This window comes from Prionailurus bengalensis, chromosome C2 (assembly GCF_016509475.1).
Source record: "Prionailurus bengalensis isolate Pbe53 chromosome C2, Fcat_Pben_1.1_paternal_pri, whole genome shotgun sequence".
Lineage (NCBI taxonomy): Eukaryota > Metazoa > Chordata > Mammalia > Carnivora > Felidae > Prionailurus > Prionailurus bengalensis.
In genome coordinates this window covers 129,470,255-129,494,658 of record NC_057350.1, presented here as the reverse complement: position 1 = coordinate 129,494,658, position 24,404 = coordinate 129,470,255, and positions in this window count along the sequence as shown.

The window sequence follows — 24,404 nt, the reverse complement described above, 5'->3', positions numbered from 1 at the left end:
GTACACAAGGGTTCCTTTTCCTCCACATTCTCACCAACACCTGTTGTTTCTTGTGTTTTTTAGTTTAGCCGTTCTCACAGGTGTGAAGTGATAGCTCCTTGATATCTCATTGTAGTTTTGATTTGCATTTCCCTGATGATGAGTGATGTTGAGCATCTTTTCATGTGTCTGTTGGCCATCTGAGTGTTTTCTTTGGAGAAACGTTTGTTCATGTCTTCTGCCCATTTTAAAATTGGATTATTTGTTTTTTGGGTGTTGAGTTGATTCAGTTCTTAAATATTTTGGGTACTGACCCTTTATTGCATATGTCATTTGCAAATATCTTCTCCCATTCAGTCCTTCTAGTTTTGTTTTGTTAATGGCTTACCTTGTTGTATAGAAGCTTTTTATTTTTATATAGTCCCAATAGTTTATTTTTACTTTTTAAAAAACTGTTTACTTATTTTGAGAGAGAGAGAGCACATGAGTAGGGTAGAGGCACAGAGAAAGGGAGAGAGAAAATCTAAGCAGGCTCCACACTCTCAGCATAGAGCCTGATGTGGGGCTCTATCTCACGAACCTTGAGATCATGACCTAAGCCAAAATCGAGAGTTGGACACTTAACAGACTGAAGCACCCGGGTGTCCCTGTTTATTTTTACTTTTATTTCTCTTGCCTGAGAAGACCTACCTAGAAAAATGTTGTTGTGGCCAATGTCAGAGAAATTACTGTCTGTGCTCTCTTCTAGGATTGAGCTAATTTACATTTTTAAAGGATGACTGTGGTTGGTATGTGGATAGAATTGCCAGATTTTGCAAATAAAACTTAATCATATCCAGTTAAGTTTGCATTTCAGATAAATGAATAATTTTTAGTAGAAATATATCCTATATAGTATCTGTGACATCTTTATACTAAAAAATGATTTGTTGTTTGTCTGAAATGCAAATTTAACAGAATGTCCTGTATTTTATTTGGCAATCCTATACATGGAGCAAGATTAGGGCAAGAGGTGAAAGCTGGATCAGCTAGGGTATTGCAATAAATAAGCGACAGGTGACAGTGGTTCAGACCACGGGGGGTGGTAAGAAGTTGTTGGTTGGATTCTAGTATATAGGGTCCCTTGTGTATTCTCTCTCTCTCTCTCTCTCTCTCTCTCTCTCTCTCTCTCTCTCAGGCCTTTTCTGTGGACTAGTTTGATTCATTTTGCAACCAAAACTTGGGAGGAAAAGGGGTGGTGATCACTGGGAGGATGTGGGCGGAAGTCTTTTGGCATAGGGGAAGGATGTGGCTTTTACCACAAGTTTCATACAGTTTTAGAGAATCCATGAGAATAGAATTAGTCACTCAAAGGTAGAAAGGAGCCAAAGGTCAGTGACAGTCCTGAAAGAGCTCCTTCCCTCCCAGCTCAGGGACATGGTGATCAGCCCCTGGGGAGGTGGGAAAACACATTGACATGACACTTCTTTTTTGGTTTCTTCACCTTAGCTTAGCTCCAACAGACACCTCTTGGCTGAAAGAAAAGTAGGAGATTGCTTATGGGACAATGGTGACAGTAAGTGGATCTTTATATTCAGTATTTTTGTTCCATACTCAGATCTCTTGTTATGAGCCAATATGCTGAGGACAGTCTTAGAGAACAGGGCCAACTTCTGGATTGTTGCAGTTGGGGGCGGGGAGAGCCTTTGCAATGTGTGCTAAGTGCTAGATGTGTTACTCACAACAAGCCAATCCAGACATTATCACTTTCTTTTCATGGTGTGGAACTGGCACAAAAAACTTTAGCCACCTCCCCACGGGTGCTTTGCAGGACTCCCTGATTTTCCATCATCATCACTGGTCAAGTTCAACAAAAATCACTTCAGTGCTAATGAACTGAGAGCCTGAGAGGAGAAGATAGAGCAGCTGTACAGTGTCTGTTCCGTGAAAAGTTGAAGACCAAGTGTTTGGTCAACAGAGACCCACATAAACATAATCCCTACCAGCTGGCTTCCCTCCCTGCCTGCCTCCTGCTTCATTCCTTCAGTTGTTCAACAAAAGTACATTGAGCATTTTGTACATGCCAAGTTCTAGGCAAGGTCCAAGGATACGTTGCTGAACACAAACCCATCTGTGATGTTGAGGTTTGAAGGAAGAGGGTAGTGAATCAGGCCAGGGATGAGGGATGGGGAAGATGCTTCATGAGGAAATCTAGTGCAAATGCTCTGTGGCAGGAGGAGTGTGGATAATACCAGGGGGAGAAAGAAGGCTGGAGGGGAGACATGCAGACGAAGGATAAATACTGTGTGAGAGTGTCTGGCAGGTCATGATTAAGGACTTCAGTTTTTATCCCAGAGCCAGGAGATGCCATGGAAGTGCTTTAAGCAGGACTATGACATGATCAGGTTTGCATTTTGAAAAGATAAAGCCCAAATGTCTGTCGCTAGAGAACTGGTTAGATCAGTCAGAATACATCCATAGGGGGAATACCAGGGATCTGTTCAAAAGAACAAATATAATAGTATGATCCCTAAAACTCTTGTTTAAAAATATAAGGTACAAGGGCACCTGGGTGGCTCAGTTGGGTAAGTGTCCAACTTCAGCTCAGGTCATGATCTTGTGGTTCCTGAGTTCGAGCCCTGTATCAGCCCTATGCTGATGGCTTGGAGCCTGGAGCCTGCTTCAGATTCTGTGTCTCCTTCCCTCCCTGCCCCTCCCCTGCTCATGCTCTCTCTCTCTCTCTCTCTCTCTCTCTCAAAAATAAATAAATATTAAAAAATTAAATAAATAAATATATATGGTACAGAACACTGTGCATTGTATACTGTTATAATTGATTCAGTTGTAAACAGTTGATTCTTGTTATTCATGGTAGTTCTGTTCTATAAAGTTACTACAAACATTGAATTAGCAGATACTAAACTATTGCTCCCAGGGGAAATTCAGGGTTAGGTGCCTGCCAGCCTCAGTCACAATATTTTCATCAAGTGATCAATGTAAGTATGACCTTATTTTATATGTGTTTCCTTTCAAAGACATTTTATCTAATATATATTGCTGATTTATAAACACTGAACTCATGGCCAACAGCACTATGACTCACGGCTGAATGGAGCTCATCCGGCACATGTATTTTCTCCATGAGACACATCAGAGCCTTCTTGCTCTTAGGAGGACTAGACAGCATGTTAGCAATATGACTGGAGGCCATTTTAAACAGTGAAATCATCAACAAAAAGCACAAAAATGTGAAAAACGTGGCCTTGAAGAGACTGCACAAAGGACAGTTATTTATAGTATGGGAGCCAAAACCAGAGGCAGAACACCACCCTGTTTGACCTCAGCTGGGAACATGCATATTGGGCAACTCAAATTTTTCACATCTCTGCACACATGTCTGGATGACTGTGGATGTGCTTGAGTGTTGTTGTTGGGGTTAAAGTTTAGCAACTAGATGAATTTGCAAATACAGAGACTGCAGGTATGAACATCAGCTTTTTAGGGACAGTAATCTCAAACTTAGGCATACATTGCAAAAATAAAAATAAAACAAGAATATTCATCAACACTTGACCCAGATTCACTTATTGTTAACATTGTAGCCCATTTGCTTTATCACGTGTGCCCTCTGTTGCCCTCTCATGTACAAACACACACACACACACACACACACACACACACACTTTTTTTTTCCTGAATCATATGAGAGTAAATTATATACATAATGCCTCTTTCTTTCTAAGTATGGCAGTAGGTATTTTCTAATTAGGGATTCTCTTACATAGCCACTTTACACTTACACCAACTTTGATCCATTTAACACAAATACAGTGCTTTTATCTAATCTACCATCCTTCTTTATTCTGGAACACATTGACAGCCTTTCTTTGTGATATTGATGCTTCATAACCACCCCTTTTCAAAAAAACCAGTATTTTGGGTTTATCTGATGCTTCCTTATAGTCTGTTTATGTATTCTTCCCCAGAATGCTGCATAGATGGTGACGTATAATGTATTTGCTCTAAAGCACATATGACTATCTGTTGGGGGGAAGCTAAAGAAACTGGTGACAAGGTTTGTCTTTGGAGAAGACAGCTAGGAATCGAGGAGTGAATGGGGAAGGGGAGTGACTTTTCATTGTATACACTTACATACCTTTTGAATTGTGTACTGGGTGTCTGTGTAATATCTTTTCAAAAACCAGATTATAAAAATCCTAGGTCAGTGGGTCTAGTATTATAACCCCCATTTTCCATATGAAGAAACAGGCCCAAAAAGGGTAAGTGAGATGCAGGAAGCCTCCACTCCTGGCCTGTGGACCCTACATCAGGTGCCATGCCTGCTCTCAAACTGCTCCTCTGAAACTAGGCACGTGCAGCTTGCAGTAAGTGCCCGGAGGAGAACAGAGTGAGAGCAGGTGTCAGGGAAGGCTTCCTGCAAGAGGAGACACCTGAGCTGAGTGCAGAGCGGTGAGAAGTTAGCCTGGTAACCAAGGGTCCCAGGACTAGGGGATGGAAACAGGGAAGGGGAAGCAGGAAGGAAGTGTATTTCAGAGGGAAAGTACCTTGGATCCAGGGTAGCAGGCTTGCAAGTGTGCACACCCCATCAGATCTGCAAAGAAAATTGGGATCTTCCCTAGTAGGTCCGCCCTATTGTGTAGTGGGGAAGCCTGGGCTTCCCTTTTAACAATAGACTGAACAGTCTCTTTTCACTCTGAGCGTTCAGTCTACTTGGAGTTGAACTCCCTCCTGTGGTGGTTTCCATAGACTTGGAAAACACACTCATTCACTCTTTTTTTTTTTTAATGTTTATTTATTTTGAGAGAGAGAGAGAGTATGGGGGAGGAGCAGAGAGAAAGGCAGAAAGAGAGACGGAATCCGGAGTAGGCTCCATGCTGTCAGCACAGAACCCAACACAGGGCTCGATTCCCCAAACACCAGATCATGACCTAAGCTGAAATCAAGAGTCAGATGCTTAACTGACCCATGCAGGTGCCCCAGAAAACTCACTCTTTCTGAACTCTGTCCCTTTTCCTTCCTCTCTTCGAGATGTCACCTGGGTATCTGGGTAAATAAGGACCCTTACCATATCCACTGAAGTGGGGGGGCCCTCAGTACACTCAGATCCTGTGGACCTCTGCTGCTTTCTGTCAGGAGAGGGGCTTCAGCTTCTGGCAGTTGACTTGAGAGATGAGACTGGTCCCATATGGCATCCTAGGGTAGTGTGCTGCCAGGGCCAGCTACATAATTGTCAAGATTCAGGGTAAAATAAAAATGCAAGATCCCCTTGTTCAAAAAGCAGGAAAAAAGTACTACCAAAAGTACTAAAATAGTGAAGTTTTTCTTTTTCTTCTGAGGCCTGGGTCTTTATTTGCCATGGTGTTTTTTTATTTGCTATGTAATGTTATCTAAAGCAAAATTAAAGTTTTATACCATTACTATGAACTTTACCATTCATCTTTATATTGTGCAATGCCAGTGTTAATTAAAATTTTTAAAGCATGTAACTCATATGCAAAATCACAGGAATTATACAACTTATATCTTATAAATTGCACATGCATTTGTATTTTACTCATACCAAACAGTGGAAACATCACATGAAACCAGCACTTTAATTTTACCTCTTGATGTGCTCACACCGTACCAACATTCGCCATCTTCACCTTACTTATTAGTAGCTATCTTCGCCTTACTGATTAGTAGCGAGGGGCTGAATGTCAGAAGGAACTATGGGTTGCCCTACCTTTTATCTGTTGTCGTAAAAGATTGACTAATCTAGGGAAGTAACACAAGTAAGATAGGATACAATAGGTCCTTGGTCATTTGTGTTTCTTAGAATGCCACTCCCTTCTTTCTGCATTTGAAACAGGTTCTGGCTCCAATGGAAAGCATGTCCTCTAGAGCTGTCAGCTCCTGCTTACTCAGACATGGACATAACATGCTTACCTTGTAGTTGTTTGGAATCATGCTAAAATCCCACACATTGTGGGTCCACTGGAAATCTGTGCTCCTGGTATATTGCAAACACTGTATGCATAGGAAATGGGTGGAAAGGAACAGGAGACATACATATTACACATCCTCCATTGTCCTACTGGACTTCACTTATAAAACACAAAGATAAAATTCAAAATTCAAAACAGGAATAGGAAAAAATTAAATTAATGCTTGGAGGGCCTTCTGATTGTGTGAATCTGAGCACATGATAAGCATTCTGTGGAAGCTGCATAGCAGGCATGACCTATGTTGTATTAGAACAGGGTCTGCAAGGACCGATGACACACGTACATGTTACACATACCTCTTCCGTTAATGTACACACTCCATTGTTCCATTGGATTTCATTTACAAAATACGAGTTCAAAGATAACGTTATTAAGAATTTCAAGATGGGGCGCCTGGGTGGCTCAGTCGGTTAAGCGTCCGACTTCGGCTCAGGTCACGATCTCACTGTTCGTGAGTTTGAGCCCCGCGTCGGGCTCTGTGCTTACTGCTCAGAACCTGGAGCCTGTTTCAGATTCTGTGTCTCCCTCTCTCTCTGACCCTCCCCCGTTCACGCTCTGTCTCTCCCTGTCTCAAAAATAAATAAAACGTTAAAAAAAAATTTTTTTTTAATTAAAAAAAAGAATTTCAAGATAGTGACAGTCCACCATTAAAATAAGCATGGGCTTTTCTGAGTGAAGGGCTTTATGAAATTGCACAGATTACATGTCCATGAAGCTGAGGGTGGGAAGGGCTGCCCACTTACATTTCCTGCCTGCTGGATGTGGTGGATAGAATGGTTCTGCTTCAGCAGCCACCTTGGACCACGTGGATGAGGGCCACATCTAGGAATAGCAGAGAGGAAAGATAGGACAGACCTGGGTCTCTCATGCTTTATCAGCCCTGGATAGCCAACCTGTAGGCTTTTACATGAGAGAGTAAATCTGCATGAATGTGTGTGTGTGTGTATGTGTGTGTGTGTGTTCCAAGTCATGATTAAATTGTGCGTTTTTAAGCTACTATAAAGCCAAACCCAATCCTATCTGATATAGCACCTTTGTGCTATATAACCCATATATATATATATATACACACACACACACACACACACACACACATATATATATATATGGGTTATATATATGTTATATATACATTATATATATGTTATATATAAGGGTTATATAGCACAAAGGTGCCATATATATATATATGAAACCATATAACCCTTCCCCTGGGACACAGGAACTTCTGGATCCCTAGCAAGCCATTTGGAAGCCATGGGGAGTCAGAGATGGGACCTCTGGCTCAAATATCCTGCTATCCAGCTATCCAGCTAACTCCAACTGTGGCTGCTGAGCCATTTTCTGTGCCATATCTGAAGTGCACTCCTGGGGGGTTTGTCTTAGACAATGGGTTGGCAAACTATATGATTGGGCTATTTGCCTATCTTATAAATAGAAGTTTTACTGGAACACAGCCACACTTATTCAGGTAGATATTGTCTATGGCTGCTCTTGGCTATAACAGCAGAGTTGAATAGTTTCAAGATAGTCGTTACTATTTGGCCTTGGAATGTTTCATTCTCTAAGAATACCACTGGTTCTCTCACAGCCCATCTAATCCTGAGGGTTTCACCACCTTCCTTCTGTTTTTCCTCTTAACAATCCTTCAGGCCAGAGACTCAGGCTTTCCCACAGGGCATGCTGGTCAATATTCAACCATGGTCTCTCTGGGAAGACCAAAAAAGAGCCCTCATGTCTAGAGTTTGACCATATCTGTGGTATAAGTATTCCCACTATGGCTAATTTCAAGCTAACAACACAATGGCAATGAGGGGTTGGAAAAAGAGGAAGACAATCAGCTCTAGGGAGCAGTTAGCTCCAATACATCACTGGAGCCACTTCCTTTACTTCGGGCCTGGGCTCTTACCCCAGTTTTGCATTTAATGGAACCCTAAACTCTAATCAGCCAGGTCTGGCTTTTGCTATCCTAATTGCAGCTAAAGGAATTTAGGGAATTCAGTTCCCTGGCTTTAAGCAGGGTTTTCCCCTTTACTTTGTCAAGGTTTATAATATATACATTCTGTTCTATTCATGTCATTGCATGTTTTGTCTACAGATTGAGTCTAAGATATTAAACCCCACATAAATCACATTATTATAACATATAATTACAATGTTATAATTGTGTAAATATTATTTGCTACAGAATCAAGCAGTATGACTGGAGCTTTTAGGAACAAAACAGCTTTAGATTACTAAACATCTGTAGGTCAAAAGAGAATGTTCTAGGCATCAAAGTTCAAACTGGTATGGGTTCATTTTATCTCTATGTTTATATTCTTATACTCAGCTTCCACTTTTTAAAACAAATGTCACTGGCACAAAAACAGACACATAGACCAATGGAATAGAATAGAAACCCCAGAACTAGACCCACAAACGTATGGCCAACTCATCTTTGACAAAGCAGGAAAGAACATCCAATGGAAAAAAGACAGCCTCTTTAACAAATGGTGCTGGGAGAACTGGACAGCAACATGCAGAAGGTTGAAACTAGACCACTTTCTCACACCAGTCACAAAAATAAACTCAAAATGGATAAAGGACCTAAATGTGAGACAGGAAACCATCAAAACCTTAGAGGAGAAAGCAGGAAAAGACCTCTCTGACCTCAGCCGTAGCAATCTCTTACTCGACACATCCCCAAAGGCAAGGGAATTAAAAGCAAAAGTGAATTACTGGGACCTTATGAAGATAAAAAGCTTCTGCACAGCAAAGGAAACAACCAACAAAACTAAAAGGCAACCAACGGAATGGGAAAAGATATTCGCAAATGACATATCGGACAAAGGGCTAGTATCCAAAATCTATAAAGAGCTCACCAAACTCCACACCCGAAAAACAAATAACCCAGTGAAGAAATGGGCAGAAAACATGAATAGACACTTCTCTAAAGAAGACATCCGGATGGCCAACAGGCACATGAAAAGATGTTCAGCGTCGCTCCTTATCAGGGAAATACAAATCAAAACCACACTCAGGTATCACCTCACGCCAGTCAGAGTGGCCAAAATGAACAAATCAGGAGACTATAGATGCTGGAGAGGATGTGGAGAAACGGGAACCCTCTTACACTGTTGGTGGGAATGCAAATTGGTGCAGCCGCTCTGGAAAGCAGTGTGGAGGTTCCTCAGAAAATTAAAAATAGACCTACCCTATGACCCAGCAATAGCACTGCTAGGAATTTATCCAAGGGATACAGGAGTACTGATGCATAGGGCCACTTGTACCCCAATGTTCATAGCAGCACTCTCAACAATAGCCAAATTATGGAAAGAGCCTAAATGTCCATCAACTGATGAATGGATAAAGAAATTGTGGTTTATATACACAATGGAATATTACGTGGCAATGAGAAAAAATGAAATATGGCCTTTTGTAGCAACGTGGATGGAACTGGAGAGTGTGATGCTAAGTGAAATAAGCCATACAGAGAAAGACAGATACCATATGGTTTCACTCTTATGTGGATCCTGAGAAACTTATAGGAACCCATGGGGGAGGGGAAGGAAAAAAAAAAAAAAAAGAGGTTAGAATGGGAGAGAGCCAAAGCATAAGAGACTGTTAAAAACTGAGAACAAACTGAGGGTTGATGGGGGGTGGGAGGGAGGAGAGGGTGGGTGATGGGTATTGAGGAGGGCACCTTTTGGGATGAGCACTGGGTGTTGTATGGAAACCAATTTGTCAATAAATTTCATAAAAAAAAAATAAACAGATAAGGAAAAAAAAAGAAAAAAAAAGAAAACAAATGTCACTTATTCTTTTTTGAATTACTTTGTTTTAGTGGGACTTCTTGGTTAATTTCTTCACACGCTGTGCACGAATGATAAATTTTCTGACTCCCTGGATTTCAGAATATGTCTTTATTGTGTCTTCATTTTGGGGAGTAATTTGGCTGGCTATAGAATTCCGGATTCAAAGTAATTTTCCTGCAAAATATGATGTCAGGCTGAATCTCATTTCTTCATGTGTCAGCTGCTTTTTTTAAAAAAAAACATGTTTATTTATTATTGAGAGACAGAAAGAGACAGAACATGAGCACGGGAGGGGCAGAGAGAAGAGGGAGACACAGAATCTGAAGTAGGCTCCAGGCTCTGGGCTGTCAGCACAGAGCCCGACGTGGGGCTCAAACTCACAAACCGCGAGATCATGACCTGAGCTGAAGTCAGCCACCCAGGCACCCCAAAGCTTCTTTTTCTTTCTGGAAGAGTATATCATTTTCTTTTTATGCTTGAAGTTCTGAAATTTTGTCCCAGTGTCCTTAAATGGGACATTTCTTTAGTATCCCCATTGGCCCTCTGTGGGTCCCTTAAAACAACACAAAACAAAAATAAAACATGTATTTGGTTTAATGCCAAAATGTATTATGAGGAAAATAAAGGTGGCAATAATACCAGCACATGGATAATTCCAGTTAACATTTTTTAAAGCATGAAACAATACAATATCATACAAAGAGTGAAACAGTTCTGTACGGTGTAAAAATAAAAGGTACAACTCTCATTGGTCCTCAATGACAATCCCTCTCCCCCATTCTTGAGTCACTGGCTATCTATCCATCCAGGAAAAATGTTTTTACTGGCAGATAATACTCGTTTTTTAAAAAGTACATTCCATGCACACTTAACACAGCTTTCCCTCATTGCACTCATGGCTTTACCATCATGGATCCAACCAGCTACTTGTTGATGGACATTTAGATCATCTCAGGTTTTACATTGCCAGAAACAATACTGCAGTAAATACCTTTGAATGATTACTGATATCTTGACATGCTTTAACGAGTATTTGCAAGGAATAAATTCCTAGTAGTGACATTGCTGGAATAGTGGGTAAGGACATTTTAAGTTCTGATCCTATTTTGCCAATTTGCCCCACAAAATGTTTGCACCATGCACATTCTCACTAACATAATCAGAGTGTCTCATTCTCCATTTACTTGCTAGTACTAGGTACTATCAAGCTTTCTAAGTATTGACAATTAGGATAGATGAAAACATTGATGTTTTCCTATGTATTTCTTTAGCTGAATGTCTGGCTTAGTATTGTTTCCTGTGTTTATTGGCCATCTGAATTTCTTTTTCTTTCTTTTTTTTTTTTTTTAATTTTTGTTAACGTTGATTTATTTTTGAGAGAGAGATAGAGCGTGTGGTGGAGAGGACAGAGAAAAAGGGAGACACAGAATCCAAAGCAGGCTCCAGGCTCTGAGCTGTCAGCATAGAGCCTGATACGGGTCTTGAACTCAGGAACCATGACATCATGACCTGAGCTGAAGTCTGAATTTCTTTTTCCTAACTGCCATTCATGTTCATGGCTTCTGTGGATCCTTGCTCAGATGATCTGAGGGTTTCTTTGTGTCAGGAAAATGTCCTTTGGTGACTTCCTCAATTGTCTCCTCCCTCTATCTTCTCTTTCTCCTGCATCCAGACATCTAGATTTGTCCTTGTGTCATTTCGTTTTTATCTCACATGTTCCATCTGTTGATCTTTTTACTCTGTGTTCAAAGAAATGTTTTCAACGTTATCTCTCCACATTCAGCTTGTGTTTACAAATTTTCCATTATTATTTTTCAAAAATCGGAGTAGTGTATGATGGTTATTTTATAAATAAAATATGGCTTTATGGTTTATAGATAGCACCGTCCTGCAATTTCTTACTCCTGATACCCTTTTCTAAACTTTTTAACTATTTTTTTGCTATGTACTTCTGTATTTCTCAACTCTGGACATTATCTTTTGACTTCCTATTACAGAAGGTAAATGATTAGCCCTAATACCACCCCCATACCCCCACCGCCATTCTCTCCATCCTGCTGTGATTGCTGTGACCAAACTTTTTGTTACATTATTAGTTACTTTTGGGGAGATAAATATAGGAGTATAATTTAGCCAAAGAGTTCATGATGTTTATGTTTCCTTTGTCTCTTTTTTTCCTGTAGTTAATAATTACCTTAAAAAATATTTGGCTTAGTTTTCGATGTACCTTTAACTAAAGCCTTCTAAACCCTCCAAAAGGAATTGTGAAAGACTTGAATTTGGAAGAGCCCTTTTCCACAGATTGGCTCCTTCCTGTGTTTCTCTCCTCCTTGAGGTTTGAAGACAAAGCCAAGAAAGACAGGACCAGTGTGTCAGGGAGAGAAGAGAGGCAGGAAAGGCCGGGGGCCTGGGAAGGGAAAAACAGATCCATGGCAATCCCGGACTTAGAGCCTTAGGATTCTGTTGTCTGGCCTCAGAATGTCTCTACAGGAACATTTTCAATGGTGCATGGTTCCCAGCCTGTCTCCCACACCAGCCCATCCCAGGCTGTCCTGGACCTTTGTGAGAGAGGTATAATTCTGTAGCACTGTTACTTTTCAAACTAGCAAGAAAATAGAAACATGGAAGCACCAACAATTTTGCATTTATCTTGAATGGTGATGCTGGGGGCAAAGAGAGCATGTAATGGTTGATGCTTGGTGAAGGCTGAAGTGGGCCAACAGCAGGCCCTCAATGCCTCTAGCAGAGCCAACGGGGTGAGATGGGTAGGAGAGAAAAAAGAGCCCAAGTCAAGAGAAGGGGAAGCTTCAGCCTGGGCAGGAGACTTCCTTAACCTCAGGACCCATCCTCCTCTACCCCTAATATTGTTAACCCTGTCCAGCACATAGTATGTGTTTAAGAATTACTTTAAGCAGTGAGTACTGTAAGCTCAGTGGGCCTCTCAAGGCTGTTAAGATGTCTATCCATAAATCAGAGGTAAGTTAGGGGCTGGGGGTGGAGCATAGGAACAAATGGTCCACGCCTTTTGATCTTTCAGTTCATCTGGACAAATGTGTAAATTCTTCCAGACTCTGGAAGGACTGAGAGTCCCATAGGGGTGCTACCAGGGGTTGGCAGATCCTGTGTACCTCTCTGGGCCACCAGTTTCTTTCTCCTCCATTTGCAAACCTAGGTGAGGCCCACGTCCCCTTTTGAAGGTAGTGAGGAGAAAGCTGGAGAACACTCAGAGGTTGCTAGTTTTTCATAGAACTGGATGGGACATACAACTAAATGCAACATAGAACAGAGGGATGGAATCCCAGTGATGGAGCAGGGTTTGAGAGAGTGCAGCTCATATATTTTTTCTGACTTATTCTGGACTATGCAGACCCAAGCACATTCCAAAGAGCTGAATGGTGACACACCTCTGGCAGGGCCACCTGAGTAGAGGGATACTTTACTCTGCCAGGGCCTGGCTTTGCACACTTGCAAGTATTCTTTCCTGGTGACAGGGAGGAATGCCATGATTAGTCTCCAGGCTATCAGAGTAGACTCACCCCCACCATCCCTACTGGGTAAGAACCAGCACTGGTCTCTATTTGAAAGCGTCTCGTGATGGGTGTTTGTTCAATTTTGTTAACTCTGCCCAGCACATAGTAGGTGATCAATAGGTAATTGTTGTTTGAGTTAATAAACTCTTACCCTCTCTCAGAGTTTGGTTCTGCAGTATAATACAAGAATAAGTGACACTGGCTTCCCCTTTGTCACCACTGCTCCCTTCTGGGATGTGCCTTGAGTATCTCCCACAGCTCTCTGCCTTTCTACTGTGATTGTGCTTGTGCATTTACATATACATCTGCTGACACACACACACACAAGGCTTACGCTTCCCATGCCTATTTTGGACATGTTCACTGCTCATCCATATCTATTAGTGCAGAAACACATGAGTTCCTGCTTAAGATCTCACATTCTCCATTCAGGGCTGTGTCTACAGATATTTTCCAGTGCTTTTAGATGTCTAGAGGCATCAGCATCAATCATCGTGACTGCTGTCATAGCACAAGTTCTTACTAAGTGCTGGGCACCGTGTACTAGTTTTCATTCATCATCTCATTTACCGCTAGCAGTAGCTCTAAGAAGTAAGTCTGGTTATCCTATTTTAACATTGAGAACACTAAGACTCAGGCAAGTTAATTTGCAAGTTAATTTGCAAGTTAATTTGCTTCATCAAGCATCAACCATGAGCCCAGCTAGAAACCCTTGTCTGTGCAAATAACCATGCCATGGTACTTAACCATCAAGGTGAGGGTTTGGCAAGTCTTAAAGCAGGAGGGATGTTGAGGTTCTGAGGCATGGCATGTCCTAGCCACCAGGGGCTGCTGTTTCCCCATACACCTCAAAAATGCAGTCCAAGCTTGGACCAAAGAGCCTAAGGGAGTCCCCCCAACTCGATGTGCCCACCCCCACTTACTATAGTCCTCAGCACAATCTTTATCCTGCCCAAACCACAGCGCAACAAAAGGGGGCATGAGGAGGTTGTCAATTACAGATGCCAAAATAGAAGTCTAAACTGGAACATGTGATTGTTCTGCCCCGTCCAAATTTCTTCCAGTTGTAGGGGTCTGTCTGCCTGATTTTCAGGGGCATGGCTAACTGCTAGGTCCCCTTCCTGAGAGAGGAAGCCTGGCTTCCAGGGATGTGCATCCCTGGGGTGGGAGGATCCAGTTAGGTCAGTGCTATCAATTTGAGGTATGGAAGATGATGTTGGAGGTGCAGGAGGAAAATACTACAACTTTTATTTACATATTTATATTTTTAATCTGAAAATAAGAATATAGTTTCACTAATATTTGATGTCCAGATTGGTGTTGGCTCCGTCATTGAAATGTATGTCCAGTAACCCTGTATTAGTAAAGTATGTATGGTGTCCTGAGGAAAGAGTGGGGGCACCGTCCAGGACCCAGTATGGTTTATGAGTTCCTGGAGGAGTGCGCTTACAGAGTATACTATATAATTCAACTAAAGTAATCCTTTTGGCACAGACAAGTAGCTTTTACAGATTCCTACATAGAAACCAAGGTTCGAAGGTAAAACTAACAGCACCTGCACAAGTGAATGAGAGACAGATCGATGACTGAGCTGTCACTTCCTCTCCTTGTCTGAGCTCCTAGCTGCATGATGACATAAAAACAATGACAGTCTGAACAGATCTGACAAGATGTAAGTCTCCCAATTTCAAACCTGTCAAAACTATTTGAAATTATGTCTATTATCATTTATGGTGAGGCTTGCTATGATATCAAAAATAACTGCCTTATGTCAATGGTAGCTAGTGATAGGAGTGCAAATATATGATATGTCGGAGTGAAAGCAAAAACAGGTTTGGAGGCTGAGGTGCAGATCAAAAGAGCTTGGTGGTAGCCAGTATGTGTGGCCACCAACAGTTCAGCGTCCCGGTCCTGACAGTTCTTACAGTTTGCTGTGGGCTCAGGGCCTTGGCATCGGGTTTGGTGAAGATTGTTGCCAACACTGCACAGGTGCCAGGCACTGGAACTATGACCCTTTGAAATTTGGTTCAGGTTCCAATGGAGGCATTTTAAATCAGGTGGTTTTTGTTTGCCTTTGGTGTGCTTCATGTGTGTCCAATTCCTGTAATAGGAGGGAGAAGAGAGGGAGGTGCTAGCCCTCTGTTGCATGGCTTTCTTCCATGTTCACTAGCATATGTCATGTCTACTTTGCAGGACTCCCACGGGTCCACCCTGGTTTGCTGTACATGCCTGCATCCTGCACAAGGGAGGGGTGTCCCTCTCAGCCCCACTCCCTACTTTCTTCCTTTCAGGAGCAGAAAATTAAAAAAAAAATCTCATGGGATTTGCTCAAACCTTGACAGAGAGTTTGTTCTAAGTGGACTTACTGAGAACAGATGTTAGGTCATCTGTATCTGTTCTTATCTCCAAACCAATGGCATCAGGATTCTTGAATTTTTAATGTGTATTTATTTTTGAGAGAGAGAGAGAGAGAGAGAGAGAGAGAGCGAGCAAGGTGGGAAGGGGCAGAGAGAGAAGGAAACACAGAATTGGAAGCAGGGTCCAGGCTGTGAGCTGTCAGCACAGAGCCTGATGTGGGGCTTAAACTCATGAATCACAAAATCATGACCTGAGCCAAGTTGGACGCTCAACCGACTGAGTCACCCAAGTGCCCCTGCTTAAGACAGTCTTAAACATGCAGATTCCTGGGCCCTATTTGAGCTCTCCTAACTCAGAATCTATGAGTAAGCCGAGGAAAATACATTTTAAACAAACCCTTGCCCTCCCTGATCCCACCAACCGGTGATTCTGAAACACTCACATTTAAGAAATACTACTCTATAAAATGATACTTTGGGAAACTATAGTTTTTCGAAGAGTTTATCATTTCAACTCATTTTTCTTAAGATGGGATAGGTAGGGCCTGGTAGCTTTCAAGAATTTTAAGCACAAAAATGGAGTGAGACTCAGAGGGGGATCAGCTGTTCACCTAAGTGTACCCGAGCATCGACAGCAGACAGGAGCTTGCCCTCTATGCCCAGTTCTGCCGCACATGCTGGACACATGGGTTTGGGGGAGCGAGACAACAGTCCACACATCGGTGAAGAGGAGCCTGGCTTGCAGCAACTCCATGGCAAGGGAATACATTTCTGAAGCAAATTCATCCCTGAGACCAGCTCATTGCTTGGGCCCAGTGGAAATTACAGTCCCACTCATCTTTACCAGGTGACCTCGGACCTCAAGGCTTAAAGGCTAGCCAATCTAACCACATGACCAGCACAATCCAGGGGGGACTTTTTTTTTTTTAGCAAAAAATCAGCACAATGGCATGTAGGTCTCAGAATACTAAAGAGCACTCTCTGGTCAAGGCAGCAGTTACAGTTCCCGCTGCTGCTGGTCAGTCCCGGCTCCTTCAAGACTTGACTGGAGAATAGCCCCTTCCACAAGACCCAATCTGTTGACACTGTGCCCTAGCCTGGCACGTCAGTCGTCCCACAGCACCCTGGGTCTGCCTTCCCCCAGTGGAAAGTGACTCAGGGAAGGGAAGAGAAGGCCAGCCTGGGTTCAGTAACTGTCTGTAAAATGAATATGATCATCATTGGGGCTCCTCTTGCAGCTAACTTGAGTCATTATCACCTCAACCACACTCTGACCCCACTGAGACAGAGCTCTGGCACTGCCGTTGGATGAACTGCCAGAGTGGTGTGAAATGTTTAGAATGTCCATTTTCTGTGTCATGGGGAAGAGGCAGACCTGCGGCCAGGGCTGCAACCTCAAACCATGGCCACTTGCCACCTTGTCACTCTGGGCCTATGTCTAGATGCTGTAGGTAGGAAGAGTGTTAGCCCTGGCAGGTTGAAAGGGCCACCACATTTTCTTCCTCACACAGTCTGAGAAACCAACCAAGCCATGTTAGCCAGCTGTCACGCCTGGCCACCAGTCCAGCTCTCCTGACTCCCCACCCTTTCCTGCAGCTGAGACAAATGAGAGTTTGACTTCTGCTTTCCCACCTTTCCTGGCAACATTCACAACCCTCCCTGATGGTAAGCAATGCTAGTTCCAGGCATGCTTCATTGTTGGCTTCCCAGGCGTCACTTTAACCACAGGGTGAGTCCCTAACTGGTGGTGGGATGATAAACATGCAGATTTCTACAGGCAGACAGTGTTAGGCTGCAGCTTCTTTGCCACTAAGAAAGATACATGTCAACAAACTGAGACAATGGGTGAAAGCCCACACCTTCCCAGCACTACCCAGCATTCACAGTGAGCAGGTATCTGGGAAGAAAAGTTACTTGTCCCCTCAAGCAGAAGGAAGTAAACAGTACACCCTCCTCTCCTTCATGTTCCTGGAGGGTGGAAGTGACTTAAATAGTACAGCCTAGTCCTGGTTTGGGGTAAAAGCATTTCTTTAGGTACTCATGTTCATGTCAGTGGTATTTTTTTTTTTTTATGTCAGTGGTATTTAATATTGGTGCAACTGTATGAATGCATGTGATATGAGTCGTCTCTGCACGGTGCTGGAGGCCATCATGGGGGGTGGGGGACTGGGGGTGGGCTTTCAACTTTCTTGGGCTTCAACTGCCATCAGCAGCAGTGATGCTTGCTAAGAGACAATGCTGCTTTTTTTCAATGGGGGCCAATGTGCAGACCTGCAGACCTACAGATCTACTTGGTCCATTTTTTCATAGTGTCCACCTAGAGCCGCAGAGACTAGGGACGTGCCACACTTCCTTGCCTTAAGCCCACCTCGGAGCAGCTGGAAAAGATACTCTGTGGGACCTGGGTAACTGGACCAGGATGAGGCCTGCAGCTCCTTCATCTAGGTCTCTAGCCCCAAAGATGCCTGTGGGTAGGACATGGCACGCAAGGGTGGGGGGGTTCCTGCAGAGGTGCCAGACCATTGGAGAAGGTCAAGGCCAGCAACTTGGGTATAGGATGGAAAGCCAGAAGAGGAAGTAGCCTTGGAGTTGGGATTTTGATGTTAAGGCCCTGGAGAGCCACTGGTTTTCACCTGATTTGACTGGCAACAAGTAACAAAAAACAAAAACAATAGTGGAGAGAAGCTGTGTTGCTGAGATGGAAGCAACAAAAGTCGCGCTGGAGTCCTAATATAGTGCCCGGAAGTTGGAAGCTTCCCGGGGAGCAGGAAGGAGGCGATTCTCGGAGCCAAAGGGCAGGCAGCCTGCAGCAGGAGAGCGTAGGAGGAGGCGCGGAAGGCGGGAGCTGTGGGCCATGGGCTTCAAATGCTGGGCCGGGTCGCCTCCGGTAGCCCCGCCGCCAGGGGGCGCCCGCTCGGGCTGGGGCCCCCGCGCACCGAAGGGCGAGGCCTGGGGGCGGGGCCTGAGGGCGGCACCGGGGGCGCGCGGGGTGGGGCGGGGGCCCTGGCTGCACTCCCGTAGCAGCGGGAGGAATGCGGCCTTTGGCTCATCCTCTGTCCGCATTCCGGCCGGCGCTGGAATGTGAACAGCGTGTTCACTGCGTGCCCTGAACGCGCAAGTGCGGTCCCCTCCCGTCGGGGAACGACAGGCAGCGGCTTGTGGGGAGAGGCCACCCCACAGAACCAGCAACACGACCCGACCGGGTGGAGGACCAGACCCTGCGGGCTGTCAGGCCAGCGGAGGACTCGGCACCAGTCCCGGGTGGGGACTTAACCAAGTGTGGTTTAAGGAGGGAAACCAAAAGTAGTCAGTCTACTGAGGCACCGAGGAGACAGGACTGACCCTCTCTACCACCAGCCTTAAGGGGCACAGATTTCGGGCTCTAAGATGTCTTTAGGGCATATTGTGGATGGCAAGGTCTGGAGAGAGGAAGGGAAAAGCGGACGATTCAATCTGGGATTAGGTGCTCTCTGACCAGCCAGGGAGCGAAGGAATACCCAAGAGTAAGCATTTCATTCATTCAACAAATAGTGAATCTCTGTTCTGTGCCAGTCCCTGAGCTAAATTCTGGGGACACAGAAGTGAGCAAGGCGTCCCCTGACCTTCAGGAATTGACCTGATCCTGGAGACAGTTGCTGAAACACCCAGAAGGAGCAAGGAAGCCCAGGAGAACACAGAGGAATAACCCAGACTGGTGGGGGAGATCCAGGAAGGCTTCTCAGGGGAAGCTGCAAAGGGACCTGAAAGGCCAATAGGAGTTAGCTCAAAAGAGGGTGAAGGGTGTTCTAGACAGAGGGAACCTTGCGTGTGAAGGCCCAGGGAATAGAGTGGCCCCCAAGCAGAGTCTGGGCTTGCCCTCCCTGAAAGTGCCTGCCAGATGGCCAGCTGAGTCAAGGATCAGGGTGTCCACCTCAGTCTACATGATTTTGGTTTGTTTATTGAGCCCCATTCTGCCAGAGGCCCAGGAGCTTGCCTGTGAGGAGTATAGAGAGGATTGGGACTCAGCATGCTGCCTTGGAGTATTATGGAGACTGAGAGATAAGGCCCCCTAAGACATCTGGCATGGAGCCTAGTACCTAGTAGGTGCTCAGTAAAACTTGGCTGTTTCTATCAACACATGGCTTGATTCACTGACTCCTTCTCTTCCCTTCAAGACAGCCATCTCTGTCTCTGAAAAGGGCAGCTGTCCTCCACCCCTTCATCTCTGAGGAGGTGCCCGGTGGAGGGGTGGATGCTGTAGGGATGGTCAGGGAACTTCCTGTCTTCTTGTCTTTCCCTGGTTGAGGAGGGGGAGCATGCAGGAGATGAGACACGTGTGGCTGGCTGTGACAAAGGCCCTGGAATATATCTGGGGAACCTGGTGCTGCAGGTGCAGGTGGTTAGGAGCAGAGAAGGGCCTCCGTTGGAGGTGCGGTGTGGGAGGGTGACCCTTGGCTGAGGATAGGATGAACAAAGCAAGGGGGGTCAGGGCCATAAAGGATGGACTTGGGCAGTAGTCCAGGAAAGCAGAGATAAAGCCTGATAAGAGCTGAATCGGGGAGGATAGAAGGCAGCGCTGGGAGACAGAGACTGAGGAGGCCGATGAGACCAGTTGCTTGGCTGCGGGGTGGGGTCAGGGCTCCAAATCCACCGCTAGATCTGCTAGATCTTCCCCTGGGGTGGGTCAGTATGGATGTGCATGCTGGTGGGAGGCCGCAGGAGGTCATAGCTTCTATGTCTCAAATGTCCCTGAGTGATAGAACAGGAATGTTTACTTGCAGAAATTCCTTGTCGGGGCCCCCCTCCCAGGATTGCACTGGGACCTGAATTCTGTACAGAGGAAAAGTGCAGGCCTTGGAATGGCCTCTCCAGCATTGTTCCTTGGCAAACACAGGAAGATGGGTTTCCTTTAGCTTTGTGGCGCTGACATCTGAATCCGGACCCATCCCCCAGCCTTTGGGGTGGGGGCAGGGAAGTGGAGGACAAGGCAAGCCATGGAAAATAAATAGCCACCTCTGCTCCTCTGACTTATTTCATGTTCTTAGAATTTCCTCTCTTGGATTCTGGCTTTGTTATTTTAAAATTCCACGCATTGGTTAGGGCTGGGAAAATCCCTGACTGCCGTTGCTGTGGAGAAGCAGCTCCACACTGGAGCACAGTCCTGGTGCCCCAAGAGAAGTGGCCCAGCCAGTAGGCCTGCAGCCCAGTGTCCAAGTGCGCTCCTGAGTCAGCCTGTGTGCAGGAGGCTCTTGGGGCTGGGTGTGGGCGCTTCTGCGTGAGCATGTGCTAGCCCCACAGTGGGGATGTGGCAGTGTTTTGGTTACAGCTGTCTGGGCCAGGGCCAGGCCAGAGTAGCAATGGCTCCATTGGGAAATGGTGGGGACTTCCAAAGGGGGCTCCAGGTGGACCTGTGAGGTGCATACGCTGAAAGAACTTCTGTCCCACCAGAGAGCTGTCCTATGCCCACATGACTTGGGCTGCCTTCTCTCCTGGGCTCTGTGTGGTGGACACAGGGACTTCCTGCTCATCAGGGCTTGTACCTCTTGTCTTCCTCTCTTGACATTCCCCACAAGAACAATCATTGTGGTGTTTCCTTCCTTCACCAATTCATTCATTCACTTACTCCACAAATATATATTGAGTGCCAACCAGGTGTCTTGCACTATGCTTGGGTGCTGGAGATACAGACAAATAAATGGGAAAAAGTGGAACAATCTTAGAATCCCAACAATTAGTGATATAAAGTATGGATTGCTCATCATGTGACACAGGACTAGGGCTACAGTGAAGACAGTGAGGTTCTTGCCTTGGGTGCAGAATGTAAGGGATGCCAAAAACCTCCATAGTTAAGAGACATAATATTTTAGCAAATAAAAATCAATCCATGGTGAGCAAAAGAACAACATTTTAAATAAAGATAGGATCAGGGGGTGTGGGTGGCTCAGTCGGTTGAGCAAATGACTCTTGATTTGGGCTCAGGTCATGATCTCACCGTTCATAGGGTCGAGCCCCACATTGGGCTCTGTGCTGATGGCATGGAGCTTGCTTGGGATTCTCTCTCTCTTCCTCTCCCTCTGCCCCTCCTACATACACACACTCTCTCTCAAAATAAATGGATAAGCTTAAAAAAATATTTTAAGATAGGATCAATCACAGTTCTGCAGTAGGCCTGTTGGGACTGGAGTGAAAAGAAACATCAGTGGTACTGATCCTGTGTTGAGAATTGACTACAGCATTGGCAGAATAACAGACAAGCATTAAAACATGTCATGGAGGTTTGCTTACTGGCACAGAAAGAAATTCATGGCAATATTGTTGGGTAAAAAGTGGAAGACTACAGAACCATATATAAAAATATATTCTATTTTTTAATGTTAAAAAATATATTCCTATTAAAAATATATTCAGATACTAGAAATTGTAAGAGCATAACCTGAGATGTTAATAGCTCTCTTCTCTCTCTTATTGCCTTCTTTTGGTCTGTCTGTGTTCCCTGGTTATTTTAACAGCAAATCTATAATACTTGTATGATTTTCTTTTTTTTTTTTAATTTTTTTTAATGTTTACTTATTGAGAGACAGAGAGACAGAGCATGAGCATGGGAGGGGCAGAGAGAAGGGGAGACACAGAGTCTGAAGCAGGCTCCGGGCTCCAAGCTGTCAGCACAGAGCCCAACGCGGGGCTCAAACTCACGAACCGCGAGATCATGACCTGAGCCGAAGTTGGATGCTTAACCAACTGAGTCACCCAGGCGCCCCAATACTTGTATGATTTTCTTAAAGATATTTTTTAAAAACCCAAGGGAGTTGAAGCAAAGGATGCTAGTCTGTACAGCATAGCTGGTCATGGGCTTTATGACTTGTGAGAGGCTGGAGAACTCCCCACATCAACCCCTTCTCAAGGCTGGTGAGGGAGAAGGTTCAGGACTACCACTCCAACTTTATAGATGAGAAAGGCAAGGTCCAGCGAGGTGAGGGGGTTCAGAGAAGAGTATGCATCTGGGGTGAGGTGGAACCAGCTTTTGCCTCTAGGTCTGTCTGCTAGAATCCACATCACCCTTAGCATGCCATGCTGGGTTCTTGCTTCCCAGCTTCTTTCAAGCTAAACATCTTGGTGTCTATTCTTTGTGGCCAACTACTCTCCACTGACCTACCTCTTCCATTGGTGCTTTTCTTTCTACAGAGCAGAACTATAGAAAGAAAACCTGCAAGAAATATCTGGGTAGATGTAACCGGCCCCTCTCTGGGCCGTCAGTGAATGACAAGTGGTCTTGTGAGTGACTGAGTGAAAAAATGAGAAAGTGTTTCCAATGTTACGTTTTTCTCTCTGGCATACTCCTCCCCCTCACCCCCCCCCCCAAACTGGCATGAATCATAAATAATTCTCTAAAGTCTCCATCTGCCTGGAAGTGCCTTGTGGTGTTTCTCAGAGTTCACAGGCCATCAGCCCTGCATGCCAGTAGGCTTTGCTATTCCCCACCCAACCACAAGCCTATTGCCCATCCCCTGGGGAAGGTACTGAGAAGAGAACATTCCAGGCAGAGGTGTCACCTCTGGAAGTCATAGCCATCCTGGATGATGCTCACACGAGCCTCAGAACTGAGACCCTCCTGAATGTCTGTGACTTAGCAGGCCCACCATCTTAAGCATCATGCCTGTGGGGACCAAAATAGAGACATTTTCTCTCCTAAGAGTTGGGCTCCCAGGCTCCAACCCACCCTTAACAGTGTGTGGTTGCTGCTTGTCTGTTGAATGCTGCAAAGCAGGGGTGCCCTTCTTTCTAAGCATGGATATGGCAGATTGCATTTCCCAAAGACAACCCTGACAGTATTTTCCTTGCAGCCAGCTCTGGCTATGTAACCAAGTCATGGCCAATGACATGTAAGTGGAATCATCATGTGGAAATTTCTGGAAAGTTTCTTTCAAAAGGAGGTGGAGTGCCCTTATTGTCCCTTTCTCCATCCTGCTGCCTGTAATGCAGATGATGCCTAGAGCTCTAGCAGCCTTCTTGGACCATGAAGTGTTGGGATGGGGGAAAGCTCTGACAAATACTAGAAATCCAGATGCTATGAAAGAAAAGATGAATATTCTTAACTAGATTAAAATTTTAAACTTTTTGTGGCAAAAGATAGCACAAAGACAACAGATAAAGAGAAGTGAGAGCTCTATTTAAAAATCAGGACAAAGGATGCAAAGAACTTCCACAAATTGGCAAGAAAAAGATCAATCATCCAAAAGAAACACTGGCAATTTATGGGAGAGCAGTTCTAAAGAGACAAAAAAAAAAAAAAAAAAAAAAAGAGGAATTGCTAGTAGTTAGTGAAACGCTTAGGTCAGCCTGAAAAAAAATGAAAAGAATTGGTAATATCTGTTGCTAGTGGGCCTGCAGAGAAAGAGATATTCACATACATTGGTGATAGAAATCTACATTTTTATAGGCCTTAAAAAATCAATCTGGCAACATCAATGAAAATTATTATATAATATTAATAATTTTATATATTATAACTTGTATAAATTACATCTATAATAGTATATTTTGACCATCAATCTTCTTGGTCATCTTTGTCATCTGTCCTCAAATATGTATACAAGATAATGCTAATTATTACAGCATTGTCCATAGTGTCTAAACTTGGAATCAAAGTCGATGTCCCTTTATAGGCAAATGGCTGAATAAGTTTTGGTGCATATTCCATACCTAGGAATATTAAACAGCCATTAAAAAGAATGAACCAGAGGGGTACATGGGTGGCTCAGTTGGTTGAATGTCAGA